The sequence below is a fragment of the Gallinula chloropus genome, assembly GCF_964237585.1.
Source record: "Gallinula chloropus genome assembly, chromosome: 1".
Lineage (NCBI taxonomy): Eukaryota > Metazoa > Chordata > Aves > Gruiformes > Rallidae > Gallinula > Gallinula chloropus.
This window is the reverse complement of record NC_140085.1, coordinates 199,615,584-199,629,588: the sequence shown is the minus strand read 5'-3', so window position 1 is coordinate 199,629,588 and position 14,005 is coordinate 199,615,584. Positions and strand designations below refer to the sequence as shown.

At 43.6% G+C, this 14,005-nt stretch overlaps 1 long non-coding RNA gene across 1 annotated transcript; it reads left to right on the top strand.

The window, feature by feature from the left end:
* The first annotated feature begins 1,766 nt into the window (after window positions 1-1,766).
* LOC311190830 lies at window positions 1,767-13,569 on the top strand. Its single transcript, XR_014617251.1, has 3 exons — window positions 1,767-1,873; window positions 2,065-2,146; window positions 13,535-13,569. It is a non-coding gene; the product is annotated as an uncharacterized lncRNA (long non-coding RNA).
* Window positions 13,570-14,005: the final 436 nt, after the last annotated feature.

The window sequence follows — 14,005 nt, the reverse complement described above, 5'->3', positions numbered from 1 at the left end:
CCCATCTTGCCTGCCCTTGTTCCACTGCTGCTGGAGGCACATCTCAACCTGTAGGTGGTTATAGATATATGTACATGTATTAAAAATGACCCTGCTGAATCGAACACTTGGAGGAGGACGAGTGATGCTCATTCCTCACAAAGAACAGACTTGCACGACTCCTCACTGGCTGCCCCAAGGCAGAGTCCTCAGAACAGGTTTTGGAGGAGCCAGCGATTAATGGCAGCTGCCAGCTATGCTCCACTGCAGGGTGTCCATCCCTGGCGCCTCTGGGCGCCTCCTGAGGCATTAATGCACCAGAACCCCGGAGTTGATGAGATGGGGACCTCTGTGTTTGTGCTGGTTACCACTTGATGGCAGCAGAGCCCAGAGCAACGGGGTGCGGGCGGGTCTGTGAGCAGGTTTCTCTTTATTATTTGGGGGGGTGTGTGTGTGTATGTGTGTGTGTGGATGTGTGTTTGTCTGTGTGTGAGAAGGGAAGGCAGCAAAAATCTGGCTTTTAAGAAGAATATTCGGTACGCTTTGGATTGTGAGTGCAATGGGAATGAGATTGGCTCTGACAAGCACTGGAGTCACCCCACTTGCTCCCCAAACTAAGAGGCATAACTACAATGTCTTTTGCAAGAGGTGAACTCTCCACCACAGAACTGATGTACAAGACCGGATTAACTCAAGTCCACGTTCCTAAAAGATTACATGGATCAGGGGAATATTTCAGATTTCAGGTTTATTTTGCCTGTGTTCAATATAAAAAGTTCTGAGCTTCTGTGTGCTGGGGTACAGAGAAGGCAGGCAGAAGTTCCTCATTTCTGAGACTAAGCCAGATTTTGGTGCAGGATTTACAGGTTTTTGAGGGTGTTTTTTTTTTTTTTTTTTTTTTTTTTTTTTTAAAAGAATTATAGGGGTTGAAAGGGACCTCCAGAGATCAAGTCCAACCCCCCTGCCAAAGCAGGTTCCCTAGGACAGGTCGCACAGGTCAGCAACCAGACAGGTCTTGAATCTCTCCAGAGAAGGAGACTCCACACCTCCCTGGGCAGCCTGTCCCAGGGCTCTGTCACCTTCACTGTGAAAAAGTTCTTCTGAATGTTGATGCTGAACTTTTTCAGGAAAGCATCCACAAAAGAAGCAAAAGGAGAAGAATTTCAGAGAATAAACAGAAATGCACAGAAAGGATTTATAGTGATGGAAAGAATATTTTCTGCAAGACAGCCAGCTGCTCTGTTGGCAAGTCAGTGCTTTAATTTGGTTTCTGTTTGCAGGTGTTTCCTAAGAGCCTGATCAGCTTTTGGGGAAAAGCATTATTTGGTATAAACAGGAACGGTTGGACTTGATGATCTCAAATGTCTCTTCCAACCTAGTGATTCTGTGATTCTGTCAACTTTTCTCAGTTTTATCTCCAACTCAGGACCCACATGTCACCTGGCAGTTGCATCATTCACTGTGGCACTGGTTGAACTCTTCTGGCACATGGTAAGGTCTGGGAACAGAGGCTGCTCTTGTCGTTCTTGTTTTTGTTCCAAGGTTATGTTAACAGAAATAGTATATATATATTTCAAGTCAATCAGACACCACTATAAAAATGAGACTTAAGCATTATTCTCACCTTCTTGGAAATGTTTGCCATTGATAATTAATTGTCTTTCATTTTCCTGAAGGATAAATAATAATTTTTTAAAAGGCTGACTTATTGCTCAGTGTAAAGATAGGCACTCTATAAACTGAAAGAGTCAGCTGCATTTGACATTTCTGTTTCCCAGATTCTGGTGGAATTGTAGTGGTGTGTTCAGCTTGGTGCTTGGAAAGCAGAGCAGAAAAGGTCTGATAGAGAAAACCAGAAGTTCCCACAAAGCCCATCTACCACTTTTCCTGACAGGTCAGTTTTTGAGACTGTTTACTCTTTGTCAAGCTAGATACAATATGCCAGTCTACCATCTTGTGTCCTCTCAAAGGCACACAAACCCTAGAAAAACAAAGTCAGAGTAAAAAGGAATTTCTCATAAGAACTAAAGAGGCAAACAGATGGGCATATAATCCCTTGTTCAGTCTTACCTCTATTTATTGCAGGTCTAAGGACTGAAAATCTGGTGTTTCATTACTGCAGGGGACACAGGAGGAGTTAGCAGGAATTGCAGTGACTTTCAAGCCCGTGAGTTACTTTCAGTTCTTCATCTGGTTTTGATGAGAAACACTAATGGAAATGAAGTAAAATCCTGTAAAGCAGACATCTTTCTTACTCCATCTTCTCCTTTTGTTTGGATTTCTTGCTGCTTTAATTTTTCCACAGGTCTCTTCATGAAGACTTTAGGAGCTTATGGGGTGTGAGGTGGGATAGTGGTCAAGGGAGCTGCCAGAGGCACTGGACTGGGGCACAGAGAACAGTGTTGACTTTCTTTCCCTCAGGCTTTTAAAAATTACTGCTTCCAAAGATGCTTCATTGTCATTATTATCATTATTGTTAAATTTACTGAAGCATATATTTGTGGTTTACTAACTTCTGCACTCTACAAAGTACCAGTTGCACTACTCAACATTAACTCTGAATTGCTTATTCACTGCTTTGAGACAGGGTTATGAATAGTGGTGTCTGTGTGAGGAAATCTTTCCATCATCTACCCTGACATGCACTGGGTTTTTGCAGCTCACGACACATTTCTATAATTCCATGAATCACGATTTATTTTAGTCTTTTGGAGAATGTAGGGAATATATTACAAGCTTCTGGCACACCTATCACAGCCAGGAATGTCAGAGTCTATAACTTTCCTAGGTCTTTAGATGCTGTTTGGGGAGAGTTTGTTAAAGGGTAATTATTAATTATTATAAATACATTACAGTTGTAAATCAAGCACAGACACAAAGAATATGTTTATAATGAGTGGTCATGGACAAGCTGCTCACCTAGCAAAATATCTATATTGTCTGAAAAACATTTATTTGGACATTTATTACACATGGGGTAGCATTCACACCCCTCCTTTGCAGGCACTATTGATCTAGAATTACTTTTTAAAGTTTGAGATTTCTTTGTAACAATTTCTGTGCCACTTCTCATGAAGCAGCATTCAGAGTTAGTACCAGACTGCAAAACACAGTGTTGGTTGTACAGCAACTGAGCTGTACACAAGGTTTTGGATCAGAGCTCACTGTGGTTTCTGCAGTGACATCACCACCTTTCTTTCCTTGCTACCTGCCTCACCTAACACTAAAGCTGAGGGAGGCTGGGAGAGCAAAACCTGCCAAGCTGAGTTTGCAAGGGCAAGGACTCTCATTGGGTGTTCTTCATGAATCCACAAGATGGATGTGGGTTCCCCCATTGGAATTAGGATGGATTCTGTGCACAGAGACCCCTTTCTAAAGATAAGTCATCTTTTGGAGATGGATTTTTCCACCTTGTTTTCTGAAGCAAATAATGTCAGGAGACACAGTTGGGACATTTTACCTGGGAAATGAGTTTCAGATACTAAGGAGCAGCTTATTTTGAAAACTGAGATGGGGACTGGCGCACCGTCATTTCACTTTCCAGTCTGGCTACGGTTTGGCAGGCACTGTTCCAGGTATTCCCCAGGGAATGACACAGCTTTGCCCATGGAGAAGTGTAGAGCTGAATGGGAGTGAGGAATTTAGCTTTTAGCACAATTTCTCAGTATCTTCTCTCATCTCCTTGTACTCTCCAGATCTTTGATGGTATTTGATGGTGAGTAAGCAGAGCTGCTTTTACCACTCACTGCCACGACCCACACAAGCCACAATAAATCCAGACACTTACTGCCCTGCACACTACCTGACATCTGTATAAAAGACCATAGAAATTCTCAGTCAACCTCTATTGTTGGATAAATTATAAAGGGTTTGAAGGAACTGTACTTGGGGGGTGTTTAGAAATACTAAAGAGTGTATGAAAAAATGCAACCTTAAACTATGGCTCAGACTTGGCTGCTAGAACAGCTCCAGAATAAAATGTGAATAGGCTGAGTGCAAGGTCCTGCACATGGGTAGAGCAACGCTAAGCACAACTACAGGCTGGGTGGAGAATGGATTGAGAGCAGCTCTGAGGAGAAGGCTTTGTGTGAACTGCTTGAGATGATCTTGCTTTAGCAGGGGGTTAGACTAGATGATCTCCAAGAGGTCCTGCCCAACCCCTGCCATTCTGGGTTTCTGGGGACTTGGGGCTGTTGGCGGATGAAAAGCTCAACGTGAGCCAGAAATGTGGGCTTGCAGCCCAGCAAGCCAGCCATATCCTGGGCTGCATCTAAAACAGTGTGACCAGCAGGTAAAGGGTGGGGATTCTGCCCCTCTGCTCTGGTGTCTTGATCTGATATTGGGACAGGTTTCATTATGATCCCGAGGAGGAGATTAAGGCACAACTGAGGCCAAATGATGTAAGTTTCTGAACAATGTGTGTAATTGAGCATAGGAAACAGAAGGGGAAAGGAGAAGGGGGAGTAAAATAATAAGTAAATAGAAAGTCAGTGACAGGACAGAGTGGAAGGAAAGGCAGAAATGAAGCAAGTGGGAGGGCTAGAGCAGCAAGGAAAGTCACCACCATGGATCTGCAACATCCTGGGGAGCAGGATGTCAAGGTTCTGGCAGCAGGCAGTGGTGGTGACAGCAGGGGCAGCAGCAGCAGGGGCAGGAGCAGAGGCCAAGGCAGCAGCAGCAGTAGTGTCAGAGCCCATGGCAGCTGTGTCAGCCACAGCAGAGGCTGGGGCATCAGGGCCAGTGGTAGCAGAACGCCCCCAACTATGTCCTGACAATCCCTGTTATACTCTTCGAGCTGCTGTGTCTATGACAATGGCCCATACCTGCAGCTCCCACACCTTAGCACATGCGCCTTCGGGACTGCAGTCTCCAGGGCCCGTAGCTGCACCGTCCTTACCTTGGCAACACGTGCTTGTGTCTGCAATAGCCATGATGACTGCATGTGTTTGCTGGCAGTCTTTGGGACAAACAGCTCGTGGCACAGTTTGGTCCTTTACATGCAGTGAGATAACATCTGCCCTCCCCCCGCTTCGCAGGGTGGGATCCACAGTACAAAAATGACAAGAAGCTGTTGGATCGAGTCCAGAGAAGGCCACAAGGATGGTAAAAGGGCTAAAACATCTCTCCTATGAAGTACAGGCTCATAGAATTGGGTTTTTGCAGCCTGAGGAAGAAAAGGATCCAGGGGGAGACCTTGGAGCAGCCTTCCAGTACATGAAAGGGCTACAGGAAAGCTGGGGAGGGGCTGTTGGCAAGGGAGTGATAGGACAAGATGTAATGGCCTTAAACTGAAGGAGGGAAGATTTTCATTAGATATGAGGAAGAAATTCTTCCCTGTGAGGGCGGTGAGACCCTGCCACAGGGTGCCCAGAGAAGCTGGGGATCCCTGGCAGTGCCCAAGGCCAGGCTGGATGGGGCTTTGGGCAACCTGGGCTAGTGGAGGGTGTCCCTGCCCATGGCAAGGGGTTGGGATTAGATGGCCTTTGAGGTGCCTTCCAACCTAATCCTTCCTGTGAGCCTATGATTCTTAAAACAGACTTTCTACCTTGTCTGTTGCTCAGTGTGACCTATAAATGGGTGGTAAAGAGAGCACTAGAAACATCACTGCCTAATGCATAGCAAAATTCAGACTCTCCAGCAGCTCAGGGACCAAGTGCTGCAATAGAAGGTGGTAAATTGAGGGTTATTCTGGATAATGTCAATTGATAGTTCTTATCCCAGGGCTTTGCTTGGCTGTTTTCTCAGAGATGGGCAGGATCTAGGCTCCTGTCTCTTACAAAAATCGCATATTTCACACCTTTCAAAACATTACACATGACAATCAGACATTCAGACCCACCCAGCAAGGAAGGCTTATATTTTTAAGTCTTTTTTTTTTCCAGGCATGTAATTTTCTTGTCAGACTAGAGCCTTCTTCATATACACACACACATATGCATGCACACTTAGAAGTCTTTTGCTGTAGATTTTTTTTCTGGAAAGAATTAATTTTCTTTTATTTTTAGGAATGGCTGAAGTAGCCTAAACACTACTGTATCACTTACTGGTATGTAGGATTTGTTAATTATCTCACAATTCTAGTTTATTGGGGTGAAAAGTTTTTAAATTTGTTTTGTAGTGACAAAGACATGAGAATCACCTAAGTTACAGCTAGGAAATTTTTGAGTCTAAGTTTCCTTTATTCAACTGTTAAAAGGCTTTTATGCCAATGCTTTGGATAATTTCTGGGTCGATTAAATAACAGAGCTCCAATTAAACAAAATAGAGTATCTTCTGCTAATGAAAACTCCTGTACAGAGTGACAGGAGTAAGAAAAATTATTATGGTAAAATAAATCTAAAATAAAGTACTGCAAGGGATCCCTATATCAGCCTAATTTCTTATGGAAATTAATTTCTCAGATGAGGATGCTTTATCTCTCCTTCAATTATCTATTTGTCTTTAAAATGAAACAAACTCTTGTCCTTTCAACTTTTAAAACCAAAATGTGCTGGATGTTTTCGTATTTTTCTTTCTGTTCATCTCCTCTTCTGGTATTAGACACAATAGAATGAACAATCTTAACAATTTTCAGGTGGGTTTTTTGCATTTTTTAAATTGAAAATACCCACTCAACAAAGAAGAGCTTGGCAAGAGGGAAATGAAACTCTTCCAAGTGCAGACAAGATAAAGTTACAGGAAAAAATAAAGGCAGATAAAATTTATGATAACTTCCCAGGAAGCTTTATTCCACTGAATCTTTTGGATAACAAACCAAAAATCTTCTCTTCCCATATCTTCCCATGACTTAAAAAAAATGGTGAATGGAGCATGGAGGGGGGGGGAAACGCCCAAAATAACTGCTGATGAATCCAACAAACGTATGTTTGGTAACCAAACATCAAGTATAAATAACACATTTCCAAAAATATCTAGACCTCACATCTCACTGTAAGTCGGAAGTTGTTTAGCTGAAGTAATTTGCACTGTTCCAAAGTTTTAGCAGCACAGTTAAACTTGGCTTCCTTCATAGACACTTGTCCCTGGATTTTCTATTAGGAACTAAACTTTCTTAGCTTGCTAGATCACAGAATCACAGAATCACAAGGTTGGAAGAGACCTTTGAAGATCATCAAGTCCAACCATTCCCATCCTAAGCTAAACCATATCCCTAAGTACCTCATCAGCCCTTTTTTTGGACACATCCAGGGAAGGTGACTCAACCCCCTCCCTGGGCAGCCTGTTCCAGGCCCTGACAACTCTTTCAGTAAAAAATTTTTTTCTAATATCCAATCTGACCCTGCCCTGTCACAGCTTCATGCCATTTCCCCTTGTTCTATCTCCTGTCACCTGGCTGAAGAGACCATCGCCCGCCTCTACAACCTCCCTTCAGGTAGTTATAGGGGGTGATAAGGTCTCCCCTCAGACTCCTCTTCTCCAAGCTAAACAGCCCCAGTTCCCTCAGCTGCTCCTCATATGATTTGCCCTCCAGCCCCTTCACCAGCCTGGTTGCCCTTCTCTCCACATGCTCAAGGACCTTAATGTCCTTTTTATGGTGAGGAGCCCAGAACTGCACACAGTACTCAAGGTGTGGCCTCACCAATGCCAAGTACAGGGGCACAATCACCTCCCTAGACCTACTGGCCACACTGTTTTTGATACAAGCCAGGATGCCATTGGCCTCCTTGGCTGCCTGGGCACACTGCTGGTTCATATTCAGCCTGCAGTCAACCAACACCCCCAGGTCCTTCTCTGCCTGACAGCTCTCCAGCCAGTCTCCCCCAAGCCTGTAGCGCTGCATGGGGTTGTTATGTCCCATGTGCAGCACTCTACACTTGGCCTTGTTAAACTTCATCCCGTTGGTCTCAGCCCATTGGTCCAGTCTGTTCAGATCCCTCTGAAGAGCCTCCCTACCCTCAGGCAGATCAACACTTATTGCTAGTTTAGATGTTGCTAAAAGTCTCTCTGGGCATCTCCCAGTCTCCTTTCTATCTGCTCCAAGCTCCAATTTTTTCATGGAGGTGTGGTACAATGTGTCTCCAATTGATGTGCAAGATACAGGGCTGAAAAGGAATCTCAGCCCTACTTTTAGCTAGAGAGCACAGATCCCTCTGCAGGTCTCTCAAAAGTGGGATGTTCTTCTGACCTCACGTGTAGATCTTACCCATGGGGTAAGATCATTTACCACTAGAATAAAAGACCCACACATGTCTAAAGATGCTGATAAAATTATTCTCAGGGAATTCCAATCATCTATATTTTTACACCATTATTAGCTTTTAAGTCTTAATTGGTGCTGTATGTGTCCATCATGTTACCTGTTATATCATCTGGCTGACAATTTAAAAGTAATTTAATAGGGCATAAAAGCCTAAAATTAAAGAATACTTAATGGTACTTACTGTATTGATCTAAAAATAAGAAATTACAAGGAAGAAAGAGTACCAGCTGGGCTAGCTCATAAAAGACCTGTACCATCAGCCATGGATGTGTCTAAGTTGCTGTACTTTTACAAATGGACCAAAGCAGCAGCTGGTGTAAATTAGTACAGATCCAGTTGCTTCAGCAGAATTAATGCAGCACTAGCACAGAATCTGACTCTTTAAACTCCACTGAAAGCAAGATGAGAGATGATTGCTACCCAGCTTTCTAATGAAACTTTTATTCCTGAAAGATACATTAGATCAGTAAAAATAAAGGAGGTTTACAGTCCGGTGAGGCTGTCACTCTCAAAACAACTAAACCAATTCTTTTTCCTCTAGAAAGCTTCAGCATTTAAGTGATAAGTGATGTTGAAAATAAAAATAGATAAACAAACCTCCAAAACTGAGGGTGCAACCTTAACTTAGCAGTTTTATCATGGTTCATGATTCAAGTGTTGTAAATGTCGCTCCTGCGGGTTTTCTCCAAGTTTTGCTACCAACTAGAGAGTAGACTCAAAATACTGTCTCGTTACCATCCAGACTGTATGTTGAGGTCACATTTACACTGCTGGGTCAAGGCCACATGGCTGAAGGCAAGTTGCCCTGCTGCATCCACACTTCCTTATACTTGGGCACAGATTTTCCTTGGATGCTGTTTGGTGCCCCTGCTGCCCTGCAACAGGGTTACTCTTCTCTGTATTCACATTTTGGGGTGTCTGTAATGTTGTAAGAGCTGATTCTGAGTCTACTGGTGTGTTGTTTTCATAGCATGAATCTGCAGGTACAGCTTCTCAGGCCTAACACATGGCATGAGGGCACCTGGGGGTTGTTGGTTTGGTCTTTCTACAACAGCACTGGAGGAACAAGGCAAAACCTGAGACTGAGGTCTCCAGCCATACTGTGTTTTGGGAGCTGTCCTGGGCATAAGCTCTCCACAGATGACACTTGGGTACTGACTTGCAGAGAGTTATCTGGGGTTTTTTGGCAGACCAGAATTAACTCCATAATCAGAACCAAGCCTTTGAAAACTTCAAGATCCAGGAAAGGCATGAAAAGTAGGTTTCCAAAAGGCCTAGACACTTGAAATGTACCCCAAAAATATATGACCATGTGTTTTGTAAAAGGAAGATGACTTATTTTGAAAGTCTGATCTCATGTATGATAGCATGCAAATACAAAGGTTTGAAAGCACCAGTTGAGTATATACACCTAGTGTGACCATTCTAACATCCAAATACGTGGTTTATGGGCATTCCAAACTTCCATTCCTCAAATGACATTGGTATCTATTTACTCTACCTTTGGTTATTCCAGACACTGGTTGTCGAAAACCAGAAAATGGTTATTGATCCTGTGAGAGTGGGGTCCCAACATGTTCTAATGGGAACCAGTTTTAAAATTGACATTAATTATACTGACTAACTGGGTGACTTCAGTTAAGATTAAAATTGATATTTCTAATTGTATTGGTTCCAGTCTTAAAATGAAGTTTCTTCATCAGTTTTGTTGGGACAATAAATGAGGGAAAGAGAACTGTGATAATTAAAAAGACCCAGCCATTGTATATTAGACGAGTCTCATTATTCTTAGTACTAACTTGAAACACATTTTCATCTAGATATATTGCAATTATCTTTGCATTTATCTTCTATTAATTGCTTAGCTCAGTAAGTTTCCCTGGTCCAGGCAAATTTGCTCAGATAACTATTACTTTATTTCCTTTCATATTGCAAATTCCACAGTTAATCAGATGGGCGATGCCTTTCACAGCAAATGTGAAAAAACAGCTTCAGAACTAATATCAGAAGATTTTTAACAGAAAAGGGAACATAATCCCCACACTATTTTCCAGGGTAATTAGGACAATAAACAGGCTAACAATTTAAAAGAAGAAAAAAGATTTAAAGTATTGAATCTTGCCACTGTACAGAAGTACTTCAGTTTTTAGAACTTGGAAGGATGCTGTCACCTTAACTTAGGAATGCTCTTTGTTGTCTGCCTGGCCCAAATCCTTCAAGACTTAAATAACCTACCAGAAGTCTCTGAGTGAGAAATGTCCCCTTGTTAGGCACTGTCAAATTATTGATACTGACTTGTGGCTGTCCGCTCCCAGACAACATCCTGAAGCAGCAGACTCATCTAGCCACGCCCAAATGAAAAAGCTCAAGAAACTATAGCAAAACATCCTTCTCTTTCTGTGCTGTGTGGAGTTTGGCTACCACATGCCCTGTAACAATTCTGGGTTCAAACACGTTTACCCTGTTCAGAGGCCTAAATCTCGAAACATATTGTAAAGGATTCTTACGTCCCTGAAAGCACAAATAACTATTTGGACCTTCAGCTCTTAGATGTCTCATACCTGTTTATTGCCATTATAGTTGCAAATAGCAAGATTATTTTTTAAAATAATATATGTTATGTCCTATATAGTATGTATGCTATACAGTATAGTCTATATTGTCTATGATATAGCATATATTATGTACTATATACATAAAAATACATACTATCTATGTATTTGTATAAAAAATAAGGGGATGGTTGTTAGTATAAGAAGCAATAAACTTCCATTTGATCATGGAAGGTTCAGATGAGGTAATTACACAAATGCTAATTACTTTAGGAATATTGGGTATTTTTGTTCCTTTTTGTCATATGTGGCATAGTTAACCTTAGATAAGACTTGTCTTTCTAACAAGTGGAAAGTTGACCAGAATAGTCATATTGGTGCTTTTCCTCAGTGTAATCCACAGCCAATGTGACACCAGCTGGTGCTGTTATATGAGGCAGAGAGCTGGCACAAGAAGCAGGCTAAATCACCAACGTTGGTGGTCACTCCCTTGTCCTTGGGTGCCTCTCTGGCATCTCAGGTGATGCCAGATCCTCCAGGCTAGAGCCAGGGCCTGGACAAGGCCAGTGATTGCATGCGGGGCAGGGAGGGGGTTGACAGCTTTTCTACCCTGGGAGCGTTGAGGGCACCAGACTGCCTCTCTTGACTGTGTTGCTGGCTGTCCTGCTTCTCCTTAAAGCCTCCAGTGCACAGTCAGAGATGGCAGTGTGCAGCACCTCATCCTTCAGCTCCCGCTGCCCTACCTCATCCAGGCAGGATAGGGCTTGCAGCAGCCCCAGGGATGGAACTGGTACCCAGCCCCTGCAAGTGGGGACTGTTGCACCCAAGAGGGATACTGGCTCCCTACCACAGGGAACCAGCCTTGGTCTTACTGTCAATACAGAAAATGGTGTTCCAGTATCATGGTGAGAGCTGCAGAATTTAAATTGCAAGGGAGATACAAGGATGAAAGTTGGCTTTGTCCTACAGTTAAAATTTCCACTGTAGCTGCATATGCACTGGGTACACTTAAGTCCTTCACTCCCTGGGTGGCCCAGGACCATCCCAGCTGGTCTTTGCATTGATGAGACAAGAGACTGACTGTGGACAATGGGCCCATCAGACTCAATTCCTGGCTGAAAGAACTGGCTCAACCAAGCATTTCACTAACTGCTACAACAGCTCTCCAGGTGGCAACTGCAAATGGCCATGAAGATTCCCCATGGCATCTCCTGCTCTGTCTAGATCAATCCATAGGCACAATTTCTGTGTTTCAGTGATACTAACATCCTGGGTAGAGGATCTGGCAACCCCAAACTGTTTCAGGTGGTTTCTGCTGCAAAATTGACCACACTCTACATACATGAAAGACTTGCAAATGGTATGAACATTTCCCACAGAAGGAGAAATGGTCACATAGGACCATCTTCTGTTGACAGTTATGATAGACATGGCATGTTTCTTACACAGTAACTGGAATGATGGATCTTGTATGTGCTGGGGTGGTCATGCAGCAGCACGGGCCAGCTGGCTATCTGAGCTTTATACAGCTTTCAGTTTGCTTAAAGGCTGGTTTATCCATTCTTTTCTGTGACCAGTTTCTGGGGCATTTGCCACTTGTTAAACATCGTTTTAAAATCCCCAGGTAATTCAGAACCTGATTTGCCTTTTAGATCAGCAGCAGAGGCACATGTGGATAGTCGATCTAGTATCACTAACACCATCATAATGTTTGGAAAAGACGAGTGTCCACAATGCTTGCCAATGCACACTCACCTCTGCCCTTCTCCCACCATCACCTTGCTTCTTCTGAAGCTTTTTCCTGCCAGCTTGCCTCTATAAGCATCCTGGTTTACAACCCAGGTTGCCACTTAGCCTCCATTCAGTTTGCTTTTTTTGGTGGCAAATTACACCTTCAGAAAAGGGATTCACACCCCCAAAGCTTCGCCCACAGTACCAGACTAGGACACATGTGGACAAATGACCCCCCCAACAATCAATTTGACTCCTGCATAGAGACACTTTATGGACATACAAGGTAAAAGGGAAAAAGGCTGAAAGAAATCTGTCTGACAGCCAGCATCCCTGGTGCGCTGTCCATAGTTTCCCTTGCTCCTTGCCATCCCTCCTCTGCCTGCTCTGCTCGTTGTCTGCTGCAGGCCCAAGCAGGGCTGTTAAACAGCCTTTGGTACCTCAGGTGGCTTGTTTGTAACTGGCTCAGGTACCTCTCTTAACACCGAATCACGTTTTTGAGACTGAACAAATAGACTCCAAAGGAAGGCCTTAAACAACTGCACCTGCTTGTCAGTACTGTGTCAGTTCCTGTAACTCACCTCTGGGGAAAGGTTATCCTCTTACAGCTGTTTTGTACTCTCCTAAACTGAGGACAAAAAGAAAAAAGAATGTTTAAGTGTAAGAAAGCATCTCTGGGAGGGAGCAGCTGTTCTTTTTGCTACTTGAAACCACTCTTTAGACTTCATTGAACTTCTCCTGCAAAAATCTTGAAATGAAAGAACTGGACACCAGGATTCTTTGTTTGCTCTGAAAAGGGCGGTACGACCCACAACACACGTCTCTACCTCACAGGGCTGTTTCTTGTCAGGCAATTAAAATCCATCAGCTTGGGTGGGTTACTTGGACTATAGGCAGGGTTTGGATAACAAAGCAGCGGGAAGGATGAGGATGGATGATTCTCTTGTGTGTGTGAGTATAGGACATACAATGAAGTCCTTCCCTTGTCCTCTGTAGAAGAAATACAGATTCAAAAATATTCCCTGCCTTGTTGTTCTCACTTTGATCCTAACACTGATGCTTTACTCCACAGGGCTGTGGTCATGGACAGTGGGATCAAGTGCACCCTCAGCAAGTTCTTCCACCACACCAAGCTGTGTGGTGTGATCAAAACGCTGGAGGTAAGGGATGACATCCAGAGGGACCTGACAGGCTTGAGAGGTGGGTTTGTACAAACCACATGAAGTTCAAGGTCAAATGCAAGGTCCTGCACATGGGTTGGGGCAATCCCAAGCACAACTACAGGCTGGGCAGAGAATGGATTGAGAGCAGCCCTGAGGAGAAGGACTTGGGGCTGTTGATTGATGTAAAGCTCAACATGAGCTGGCAATGTGCACTTGCAGCCCAGAATGCTGACTGTGTCCTGGGCTGCATCAAAAGCTGCGTGACCAGCAGGTCAAGAGAGGTGATTCTGCCCCTCTGCTCTGCTCTGGTGAGACTTCACCTGGAGTACTGCATCCAACTCTGGGGTTCCCAGTGCAAGAAGGACATGGAGCTGTTTGTG